Source organism: Lactuca virosa, chromosome 9 (assembly GCF_052849685.1).
Source record: "Lactuca virosa cultivar CGN04683 chromosome 9, Lactuca_virosa_CGN04683_v6, whole genome shotgun sequence".
NCBI classification, from domain to species: Eukaryota; Viridiplantae; Streptophyta; class Magnoliopsida; order Asterales; family Asteraceae; genus Lactuca; species Lactuca virosa.
In genome coordinates, this window is record NC_136434.1 from 219,848,091 (window position 1) to 219,860,801 (window position 12,711).

The 12,711-nt window shown below is 35.3% G+C and overlaps 1 long non-coding RNA gene across 1 annotated transcript; it reads right to left on the minus strand.

The window, feature by feature from the left end:
* Window positions 1-3,138: 3,138 nt before the first annotated feature.
* Window positions 3,139-10,055, minus strand: LOC145136800 (uncharacterized). Its single transcript, XR_013720717.1, has 3 exons — window positions 9,971-10,055; window positions 9,028-9,074; window positions 3,139-3,265 (listed from the first exon to the last, which is right to left on the minus strand). It is a non-coding gene; the product is annotated as an uncharacterized LOC145136800 (long non-coding RNA).
* Between the last annotated feature and the right edge of the window lie 2,656 nt (window positions 10,056-12,711).

Genomic DNA, 12,711 nt, shown 5'->3' on the forward strand with positions numbered 1-12,711 from the left:
CATTCAACGAATGACACGTTGACACTTTTAAAGTAGACCAATCAGTTAAGGTCACTATCGATAGAGAAGAACATGTGGGCAATGTTAGTAGAAAAATGTACAATGTATACTTCTTTGGTAAAGCAATAAAAGAATGTTTTAATGCATATAAAGAAAAAATAAACTGAAAGAGTAGCAACTTATGTTTAGAAGTTTAAGAATAACAAAGCACAAAATAAAGTATCAATGTCTTAACCAATAAAAATCAAACCATATAAATGTCGTTGTCCCTTAGTGTAGGAAGCATGATTTTGTTTTCAGAATCAAATACTTTTCCCTCATGACGGTTGAAAAGAACTTTGTAACCAACATCACAAAGTTGACTGATGGAGATAAAGTTGCCTTTCAGACCCTCTACATAAAACACGGCCTCCAACTTAATCGTCTTGCATTCAAAAGTTCCAACACCTGTAACAGCTCTTCCACTATTGTCACCAAAGGTTACCATTGGACCATCCTTCTCTGCAAAATCTGTTAAGAGGGACTTGTAATTGGTCAAGTATCTAGAGCTTCCACTGTCTAGGTACCAAGTTTGTCCTACATTTGGACTTGATCCTTTGACATTGTGAGAACTATCAGCGTCACATATGTCGTCAGGGGAATCATTGATAAGTGCCATGAGACCTTTAAAATTCTTCTCCTCATCTTCAAATGTCTCCTCTTCTTCTACCCATTCTTCATGATCCTCTTGTTTTGCAATGAAAGCTTTCGGCGGAGAGATGTTTTCCTTCTTCATGTGAGCCACCAACTTCTTGTACAAGCCTTCATAATTCTCAGGACTCTGGGCTTCTTTCTTCTCCTTGCAATCCCTAGAAAAATGGTCAGGGCTTCCACAATTAAAGCAATTACCTGAGTTTCTCTTTTCTGAAGTGGATCTCCTTGCTGAACTGCTCCCCTTGAACTGATCTCTTCTAACTCTGTTTGCTCTGGTTTTTTCGTGACACTTGACGATAAGTGTAGCGCTGGCAACAAGCTCATCGGTGAGATCTTTATCACTCTTTTCACCCTGATCTAAGTTATCTAAGTCACTGATGTGCTTCATTGCTTCCTTTCGAGACACTAGTGCAACAGACTTTTCCTTGCTTGATTCCTTCATGATTTCTTTACGAGGAGCTTTCATCTCTTCATAATTTCGCAGATTAGCAAACAAGGAATTCAGATCCATGGTATCGATCTTTTCACCATTCTTAAGAACATCAGTGTGATGTTCCCAACTTTTTCTAAGAGAATTCAGAAACTTTAGAACCAATTGAGAAAAATGCTTGCTGATTCCAAGCCTACGCATAACATTAACCAGACAGTTAAACCTATTAAAGGTTGGGTTAAAGTCTCACCGTGTATTGCAAAGAAATGCTCATATCTCCAATCGAGATTCTTAATGGTTGTGGCCTGAACTTCTACAGTGTCTTCGTTAGCCACTATCAGCATATCCATCATCTCTTGGGCTGATTCACAATTATGTCTGAGATGATAAACTTGGTATGGAAGAGAGTTTCCAATAGCAACCCTGGCTTTTACATCAAGACTAAGCTGTTTCTTGTCATCGTTATCATAACTCGTTTCTGGCTTTTCCTTCAAGGGGCCAACGAGAGCATTGTTGACCATGGGTTGGTACATAGGAACATGGAGGCCCTTTTCAACAATATTTCTCATCTCATAGTCAATGGTTTCAAGAACAACCATGGCCTTTGTCTTCCATATAGTGAAATTGTGTTCATCAAAGGGAGGAATTTTGTTGAGGCCAAAGGATTTGAGATTCGACATGATTACTTGAGTATATCACAAACCTAATTTGATACCAATTGAAGGTTTGTATCGATCAGATACACTTTAAGTATTAAGAACAAACGTAAACTAATCTAAGAAAAATAATGAACTGAAAGTAAATAACACATGGATTTCTCCAAATTGTTCTTTCACTAAGAAAGGGTTTTATCTTCACGAAGAAGACGGGTTGTCACAAAGACGGTCACCATGACGAACTCTACATTAGGGTTTACCCTAATGTAGAATATATACTAATATATACAAGTATATCCCTTAGTTAAAGGGATTGAGACTAATCTATACTAAGAACCGATCTTATCACAAAGATATCGGATCTGTGATCTATTCTATACTTATCTATATCATTATCTAATGTACAAAAGATTACATAGAATAACAATGCTATACGCTGACACTAATAAGCTTTATACGATGGCGTTGTCGATGTTGTAGAGTACACGTTGACTCTGATGGATGTGTAGAGTGTTTGACTCATCAGATCATAAGGTGTGACCTTACACCCAAAAATACAATTTTTCTCTTATAAGCTATGTACTTTGTGCTAGTTACATCCAATGCTCACCAAACATAAGCAAAACATCGTAATGGACTAAATAAGGGTCTTTAACATTATATACTCTAAATTAAGTCTCATCCTATTTAGGAATAATCATTAAGACAAAATAGATGTCATACAAGATTTGAGGTTGCTTAAATGAGCATCGTAACTCAACCAAAGGTCTTAATAGCCTCCAATAAACATAAAATCAAAATAGCATCACGAGACTTTAAATAAAAAGTTAATCAGATATTTTATAATAGCTTCGTATTATAATCGTAAGAAATCATTTTTTAAGTCATGTTTGCTACTTTCGTTGTATTGTATATGCAGTTGCAAGTTTCAAGTTAAGTACCATGATTTCCATTTCGATCTTGATATTGATGTTATACACTTTGCCCATCGCTCGGCCAAAGTTTGAGCTATATTGCTGATGATAAAACTTACAGTATTTTTAAAAAAAATATACATGCATCATTTTAAGAATTTGAACTGTCTGAAAAATATTAGTTGTCAATAAAAAAATGTAATCGTTGAATAATCTTGTAATGATAACTTAATAACAACATCCAACCAGCCTATTATAATTAAACAGACTAACTCAACCTTATAAATCTGAAACCCGATTAACCTAAAACCCGATCAGATTGAGGAGATTAAAACCCCTACATTTAAGGAGTTAGTGTAATGAACTTGAGAACATATGTTACACAGCTACAGCCATCAAATAGATACAACTCCTTGTATTTAATATATTTTTACTTTTTCCCTTTTTTTATCATCATCTTTATCCCCATCGGTCCATTATAGCTATTCACCACCCATTACTAATCTGTTGTCGTAGACTACAAAAGTCTCGATGTGAATGATAGTGATAGCAATCAATTTAGATGCCACAAACTGCAAAGTATCAAATGATCGAGTCAGCAAATAAATAATGACTTTTCCATTTGGGAGAAATAATTGGTTCTAAAGGTTTGGCAACCACATTTCGAAAACAAATAAAGTTTTGAGACACTTCCTACGAAAGTTTAACGTGGGAAGAAGGGAACTCAAGAAAGGACAGTTGATCATAGGCTTATTATATGCTCACGGGCCTTTGCTCAAAATTGATTTTAGCACCGAAGATTAGTGTAACACCCCAATTTTCAAATATTGATAAAATGACAAATTGTCGTTCCAACATCTACCAAGATCAATTATGAATTTACTTATAAACAAAACTACAGCGGAAGCAAAATAAAATAATATAAAGTCTTCAACCGAAGAGCTTCGGGTGTTACGTCTTCGCGGAATTCCTTTTTTTGCCTTCTTGATTAATCATCCTCCTTGTCCTTTCCTCTGCCACTAGCTAAATAGTTTCCTGGGTTGCGTACATTTAAAGTTTCTAAATGGGTAAGCCTATGGCCTAGTGAGTTCGTGTTGCACATACATGTCCATCACTTAAAAAAATAGTTTTATCATATATGTTCAATAAATCATATAACAAAACATATCACCCGACGACATAATTTAGGGGAACGATTAATTATCCAGAGAAAGAACCAAAGATTCATTTCCCTTCTCCTTGAGACAACTTATCATCCATTGTACTCAAGTATTTTAAATATCCAAGGAAATGAGTATGACTCTCAATTCCTATCCCCGCCGATCACACACATCCGTCATGCTCACGGCGAATAAACACCCACCCGTTCCCGCTAAACATGTCATCCAAAAACACACCCAGTAGATAACAAATCCAAAATAACATTTTTACGCAACCATACTTATCATAAAATATAATATACTGTTAATAAATAATTGAAAACCGCATATAAATCGCATGACAAACATTTATGTGCGAACAACCACAGAACACGAAAAAAACTCATCTTGCAACCGATAAGTCCTAACCGAAGTTTTGTTGCTAACTTGCACCCTATATTCCACCAACAAATTTTCTAAGGTTGTAATCCTAGGAAAGCATCATATGTGATTATTTTGATTCAACTACCCATATGTCTCATTCGCCAAATAAATAATTTTTTTTTTAACATATTTACGACATTTTATCCCAAATATATATATCGTCAGTGCCAACATTGCATAAATTGTATATATTAATGTATGATGTCACCTATAATTTACTTGCTATAATAACAAGGTTTAACCCTTACAAATTTGTAAAAATCTTTTCCCAAATAAACAAAATATAAAAGTGTGAAATTGCAAATGTAATTTCTAACGAAATAGCATGTTATAAAAACTCCTAGGACTAAAGTTGCAATATCATGAACTCAAATCTTTCAACAATTAGGTTGGTTTGTTTTATATGGCTTAGGGTTAAGTTTAGCAAATCATTCAAAATGTAAGGACCACCTATGTACATATCATTTCAATTAAAAGTAAAAGAACACGTTTGAAACTGCCGTTGTGAAAAAGAAAAAGAAAACAAAGAAAATAGGAAATACAGGCCCACTTATACTTTGGTTTAAAAGTTGTTGATCCGAATTCTCATCTTCTTAACCCGAAAATTAACCATTTGTAGCCATTTTTTTTAAAACGATGAAGCTTCTAAAATTACTTTAAATGCTTAACTAAAACTGCCATCAATTATCTCCACTTCATACTAACAACTATCCATAAACAATTTTCAAAATCATACTCCATAACAGAGTGGATTAGACAAATTATAAGAAAACGTTCCTTAAAATTCCTTGTCAAATTGTTTTTAGTTGGACGAAATTGAGACGGTAGGTTGAACCAAAATATGTTTAACATGTATATAAACCTATGTAAGCAACTATATCAAACTCAAAATCAAGTGGTCATACCTTGATTTCAAGAAAACTCCGAAAACTTTTCAAGAACTCCCAATCTCTACTTCTCCTTTGATTCTCAACCGATCTCAGAAATTTCTGTGGGGTTTCTAGTTGATTTTCCGTGCTACTTATAATGCCTAAGAGTATAAACGATGAAGACCTCTCATTTGCTCGTATTTAATGCCCCAATGAAGGTGATGGTTTTTTTGACATTAATCTTAATAATTTGCCTCTAATTAACTCATTAACTTTAAACTAATCATTATTTTATATTAATATAATCTGATTATATATTTTATATTTTTATTTTGAGTTATCACAAACTTCCCCCCTTCGAAAAATTCCGTCCTCGGAATTTGAACTAAACAACCAGATAAGGGTATTTGGTCTTCTTATCGCATATGTTTCCCCATGTCGCATCTGACCCTTTATGTTAGTTTTACTGAGCATTCATGAGTTGTATCTCCACATTCCTTAACTTCTTGACCAACTAATCCATTTCTCATTGTAATCTCTTCCAAAATGATGACATTAAACTAAGGTTCTGATCATAAATTGACAAGCAAACGATCTCCTTAATAAATTTTCCCACAAATATGTTTCACCCAATGACACAATTTAATGGAACATTTTAGATATCCAGAGAAAGAACCAATGGTCCAATTCCCTTCCCATTTGGCACAACACATCTATTATGCTCAAGCATTTAAATATCCAAGGAAATGAGTAACGTCTCAATTCCTATCTCCCGCCGGTCACACCACACTTGTTATGTTCCCGGCTATCATACACCTATGTCCTCATTAAATATGTCATCTTACACCAGTTAAACAAATCTAAAAACTTTCCACTTATCCTATACCATGGATTCTTTCTAACTCTTATTCGGTCCACCCAGTTTACCGTTACAACAATTCTCATCGTTTTGAATCTTACTTGCTTCTTTCCTTAGCTTATGACTTAGTGTATAAGTAACAAAACCTCACAATTACTGTTTCTTAGAATTCCCACCCATCTTGTTGCCTCATGACCAATCGTATCTGGTCAAACATGAAATTGACACTCTTGTAGTCAGTAAAGATTTTACACCCTCTTTGACTCTTGGTAATCCATGCACATCTACAATGTACCATCCTTTTCAAGTAGGTCCTGCAACTATTAAATAAACCCTTTCATCCTTGTTGGTGCTAACCAATAGGACTCTCGAGAATTCCTTTACAAATGGTATATGTATCACATCATGTTCTCCTATTTCGTACCCATGCCTGAATAGCTTTCTTACTATAATCTATGTTAACTTGGTTTTTAACAACCAATCCATTCCTACCACGATAATCAAAACAACATAGTGCTACGGGTGCTAGTATTAATGGTGCTAAAACAACTGTTTATTTAAATCAAGCAATCATCAAATTCCACTCTTACGATTACACAATGATCATCATCAGTCTTTATTTCTAAAGCTTTTGCACCCATAATTAGGAACTTACAAAAAGTAATGAAAAAAAAATGTTTGCATCCACATCCAGTAGCACCCATAATATAGAGTTACTAAGAAAGTACATGCCACTATATTGGGGTATCCTGAGCTTCCTGAGCTGTCATATGGAAAACTTTTCCTTTTGTTCTTGTCGTTTCTGCCTTTTCATCTCCCGACTGATTCCCTTTCTCTGTCATCATGCGTTGGTTATTGTTACCCTTATTCTTGGGACAGTTTGACCTGATGTGATCTGGGGACCCGCACCCATAACATACTTTCCCCACTTTACAATTAGAAGCGATATGTCCTATCTTTCCACATTTGTAGCAAGTTCTTTGGTTCATATTACACTCCCCTTTATGGAATCGTTTGCATATAGTACATTGTTCTATCCCAGACTGTTGCTCATAGTTACAATCTGAACTAGAAGTCTTGCCTTTCTTTGAGTCTGTATTTAAACTTTCCAACTTCCGTTTTCCTAAATGCTTATCCTCACCCTGACGATTCTTTTCCCGCTCTCGGCCTTCCGCGGCGTCTACAGCAGACTGAAAGGTACCTGGTTTCTGAATTTCTACAAATTCACGAATGGCCGTTTTTAGTCCCCAAATATACCTCTCCACCCTCCTTTCCTTCGTAGACACGTAAAACTCTGCAAATCTAGCTTTCTCAGTGAACTTAGTGGTGTACTCTCTCACAGTCATATTCTCTTGTTCTAAACTCAAGAATTCTTCCTCCAACTGTTTAACCGCCGTTCGAGGGCAAAACTTTTCTTTAAAGATTCTTAGAAACTCATCCCACGACATCTTCTTGGCCGCCTCACGCCCCCTAACTTCTTTCACCATACCCCACCAATGTATAGCCTCCCCTTTTAACATTGTTGCAGCATAAATCACCTTGTCCTCATCCGCACATTTGCTAGTATCAAACGTTCCCTCGATCTCCATGATCCATGTTGATGACAAAACGGGATCGATTTCTCCATTAAATATAGGTGGCTTACAATTCATGAACGTCTTGTAACTACAACCCCTCCGTTCATGGTTGTCAATGTGCCTTGAGGGTTGTGCAATGCTTGGGTCAGGATTTGTATTTGGTGTACTATACTCATAGTCCTCTTCACCTCCGCCCAAGTTACCCTGGTACTCACTTATTATTGCATCTCGTGCCTGAGCAACTACATCTGGTAAGGTAGCGTGTATCGCCCGAGCAATCTCATCAACCAACTCTTCTCTAGTGATCATGTTTGTCGCACGGCCCCTTCCGCGACCTCGACCCTGGCCTCGACCGCGGTGGGAGCCGGAGCTACCCTGGCCAGACGGTGCAGCTATCGGTGCTGTTACAGCTCCTCGCCCTCTTCCTCTACCCCTGCCTCCTCCTCTTCCTTGGCCACGTCCACGACTCGCATTAGGGATCAATGGAGTTTCCGATACATCTCCTGGTGCTCTAACATAAGCTCCAACTGGAATTTGTTCTTCCTCCGGGGTGACACTAGCAAACCTTCTAGATCTCCTTGAAGACATGATACCTACAAGCGAGATTTGGTCTAATTTAGTCGTTTGATTACCTCTCGTTCCTTCCGTCTAAGCTTAAGTGTTTATGCAAACACCTAATCTGCTTAAACCTGACTCTGATACCAACTTGGACAACACCCCAATTTTCAAATATTGATAAAATGACAAATTGTCGTTCCAACATCTCCCAAGATTAATTGTGAATTTACTTATAAACAAAACTACAGCGGAAGCAAAATAAAATAATATAAAGTCTTCAACCGAAGAGCTTCGGGTGTTACGTCTTCGCGGAATTCCTTTTTTTGCCTTCTTGATTAATCCTCCTCCTTGTCCTTTCCTCTGCCACTAGCTAAATAGTTTCCTGGGTTGCGCACATTTAAAGTTTCTAAATGGGTAAGCATATGGCCTAGTGAGTTCGTGTTGCACATACATGTCCATCACTTAAAAAAATAGTTTTATCATATATGTTCAATAAATCATATAACAAAACATATCACCCGACGACATAATTTAGGGGAACGATTAATTATCCAGAGAAAGAACCAAAGATTCATTTCCCTTCTCCTTGAGACAACTTATCATCCATTGTACTCAAGTATTTTAAATATCCAAGGAAATGAGTATGACTCTCAATTCCTATCCCCGCCGATCGCACACATCTGTCATGCTCACGGCGAATAAACACCCACCCGTTCCCGCTAAACATGTCATCCAAAAACACACCCAGTAGATAACAAATCCAAAATAACATTTTTACGCAACCATACTTATCATAAAATATATTGTTAATAAATAATTGAAAACCGCATATAAATCGCATGACAAACATTTACGTGCGAGCAACCACAGAACACGAAAAAAACTCACATTGCAACCGATAAGTCCTAACCGAAGCTTTGTTGCTAACCTGCATCCTATATTCCACCAACAAATTTTCTAAGGTTGTAATCCTAGGAAAGCATCATATGTGATTATTTTGGTTCAACTATCCATATGTCTCATTCGCCTAACAAATAATTATTTTTTTTAACATATTTACGACATTTTATCCCAAATATATATATCGTCAGTGCCAACATTGCATAAATTGTATATATTAATGTATGATGTCACCTATAATTTACTTGCTATAATAACAAGGTTTAACCCTTACAAATTTGTAAAAATCTTTTCCCAAATATACAAAATATAAAAGTGTGAAACTGCAGAATGTAATTTCTAACGAAATAGCATGTTATAAAAACTCCGAGGACTAAAGTTGCAATATCATGAACTCAAATCTTTCAACAATTAGGTTGGTTTGTTTTATATGGCTTAGGGTTAAGTTTAGCAAATCATTCAAAATGTAAGGACCACCTATGTAAATATCATTTCAATTAAAAGTAAAAGAACACGTTCGAAACTGCCGTTGTGAAAAAGAAAAAGAAAAGAAAGAAAATAGGAAACATAGGCCCACTTATACTTTGGTTTAAAAGTTGTTGATCCGAATTCTCATCTTCTTAACCCGAAAATTAACCATTTGTAGCCATTTTTTTTAAAACGATGAAGCTTCTAAAATTACTTTAAATGCTTAACTAAAACTGCCATCAATTATCTCCACTTCATACTAACAACTATCCATAAACAATTTTCAAAATCATACTCCATAACAGAGTGGATTAGACAAATTATAAAAAAACGTTCCTTAAAATTCCTTGTCAAATTGTTTTTAGTTGGACGAGATTGAGACCGTAGGTTGAACCAAAATACGTTTAACATGTATATAAACCTATGTAAGCAACTATATCAAACTCAAATCGAGTGGTCATACCTTGATTTCAAGAAAATTCCGAAAACTTTTCAAGAACTCCCAATCTCTACTTCTCCTTTGATTCTCAACCGATCTCAGAAATTTCTGTGGGGTTTCTAGTTGATTTTCCGTGCTACTTATAATGCCTAAGAGTATAACCGATGAAGACCTCTCATTTGCTCGTATTTAATGCCCCAATGAAGGTGATGGTTTTTTTGACATTAATCTTAATAATTTGCCTCTAATTGACTCATTAACTTTAAACTAATCATTATTTTATATTAATATAATCTGATTATATATTTTATATTTTTATTTTGAGTTATCACAATTAGGTGTTTTATTCGGTATATATCTTAACTGATTTGGATTCAATTTTAATTTTGTTGCAATGGCTAGAGCGTTGTTGTAAATTGAGTTGTACATAAGTTTTGATTGAATTAATAAGTGTATTACATTTTTTTTGTATGAACTAGTTTTTTAGTTTAATACTACTTTTTAGTGTTTCAAACAAAATCATCTTAGAAGACAGACAATCAACAATAAATAGATCACTTAGTAGGAACCACATTAAACAAAGTCTCACTCAAGTTTCACTCTCACACTTCAACTTTGGGATGATCAACCGTTAAACAAATCAACAATGAAGGGAAGCAATTATTTATATAATTAGTTCGATCTTTTTTCTTTTTTCCTCAGGTCTTTTACTATTTGACTTAATGAGTTTTGGAAATTAAACAACTTGATAAGGACAAGTATATATGATTGTTTCGTTTTAACTTAATCTGAACAGAATGATTTGATATGTTAACCAAAAAATATGTTATAATATGATATGTTAACTTAAACGTGTCCTAATTGACTTTCTTATCTTTTCCAACCAAACTATTATCATCTTTGATTTAGGGAATATTTTTACCTCAAAATGTTTGGCAGATAACACCAGTGTTGCATCTCCATTCCTGTTTCATGTTCATTTAACTGCCATCATGGTGTTGACCAGAGCTCTTAACTATACCATGGATTGAGATTGATCCTTTCCTATCCATTTTCTTTTTTGGATTTATCTTGCCTGTAAATAGAGGATTGATTCCTTATTTAGCTCCCTTGTATTTTGTGTATATATACACAGCTCCTTAGTGGAATAATATGAACTTCTTCCCAATATTTTTATTTCTACATGGTATCGAAGTGATACCAGAGGAAGCCATCCGAAAACCTACCTCCCAACATCATGACATGACAGGTGGAAACGAAGTCGGAGCCCCTCCGGTTAGGGTTGTAAACGAACTGAACGTTCGGTGAACTGTTTGTGAACCATTCGGCGAACTATTCGTGAACCGTTCGGCAGGAAGTTAGTTTATATTCGTTTATTTAATAAATGAACGAACATGAACACAAATTTTCGTTCGTGTAGTTAAAAGAACGAACATGAACAATGGTCTCATGTGTTCGATTATGTTCATGAACGTTCGTTTATGTTGTTCGTTTATGTTCGTTCATTTAAGTTCCTTTAATGTTCATATATGTTCAACTGTGTTTGATTACATTATTATATATTATATGTTCGTTTATGTTCACATATGTTTATTTATCTACGTTCGTTCACTACAAGAAATGGGGGCATTAGCGGCGACGCTTGTCGCTGCAAATGATACGGCATGTCGTCGCTAAAGGTATTAGCGGCGACATGTCGCTGCAAATACGTCGCCGCTAATGCTTCGTCGCTAATGCCCTAGTAGTCGCCGTTAATACACGCGCTATTGACATGTCGCCGCTAATAATATGTCGCTGCTAATACCAACCTATCGCCGCTAAAGGAATCACCGCAAAAAAAAAATTTCTTTTTTTTTTGGTTATTTAATATGAATATAACATTTATAAAATATGTTACATTTAACCCATACACAACCAAAATCAAAATATTAGTCCATACAACATAAAATTTGTTACATTTAACCCATCCACAATCCAAAATATTAGTCCATACAACATAAAGTATTGTTTTAAACAACATCTCATGAAATACTAAAATTCCTATTCGTCGTCATTACACTCATCATTTGCTTCATTATTTGGTGGTGGCAATGAACGAAACCACTCTTCCAATGTCACAGAACATGCCGGGTCCTTCAGTATCGTTTGCAGCATTTCCAACTACAAAATTTACCAACATATCATTATTGCATTCTACTTTCCAAAAATTACCAAACTACAAAATGTCAACATATCAAACCATAACCGACAAATCATTATATCATTCTACTTTCCAAAAATTACCAAACTACAAAATATCAACATATCAAACCATAACCGACATATCATTATATAACATTCTACTTTCCAAAAATTACCAAACTACAAAATATCAGCATATCAAACCATAACCGACATATCATTATATAGCATTCTACATTCCAAAAATTACCAAACTACAAAATATCAACATATCAAACCATAACCGACATATCATTATAGCATTCTACTTTCCAAAAATTACCAAACTACAAAATATCAACATATCATTATAGCATTCTACTTTCCATTATAGCATTACCTGTGATTGTGGTGGTTCTTGTGTCGACGGTTGTTCCTGATCGTACATGGACACAACGGTAGGAGGTTTACGCCTAATTCCTCTGATATGTCCGCGTCGAACACCCAATATTTTTTCAAAACATTTTCTTGTATCACTTGGTGTTAGACCGCTTACTGAAGAAGAAGCTTGGGTTTGTTGATTGATCTCCTAAAGTAAAGCATTC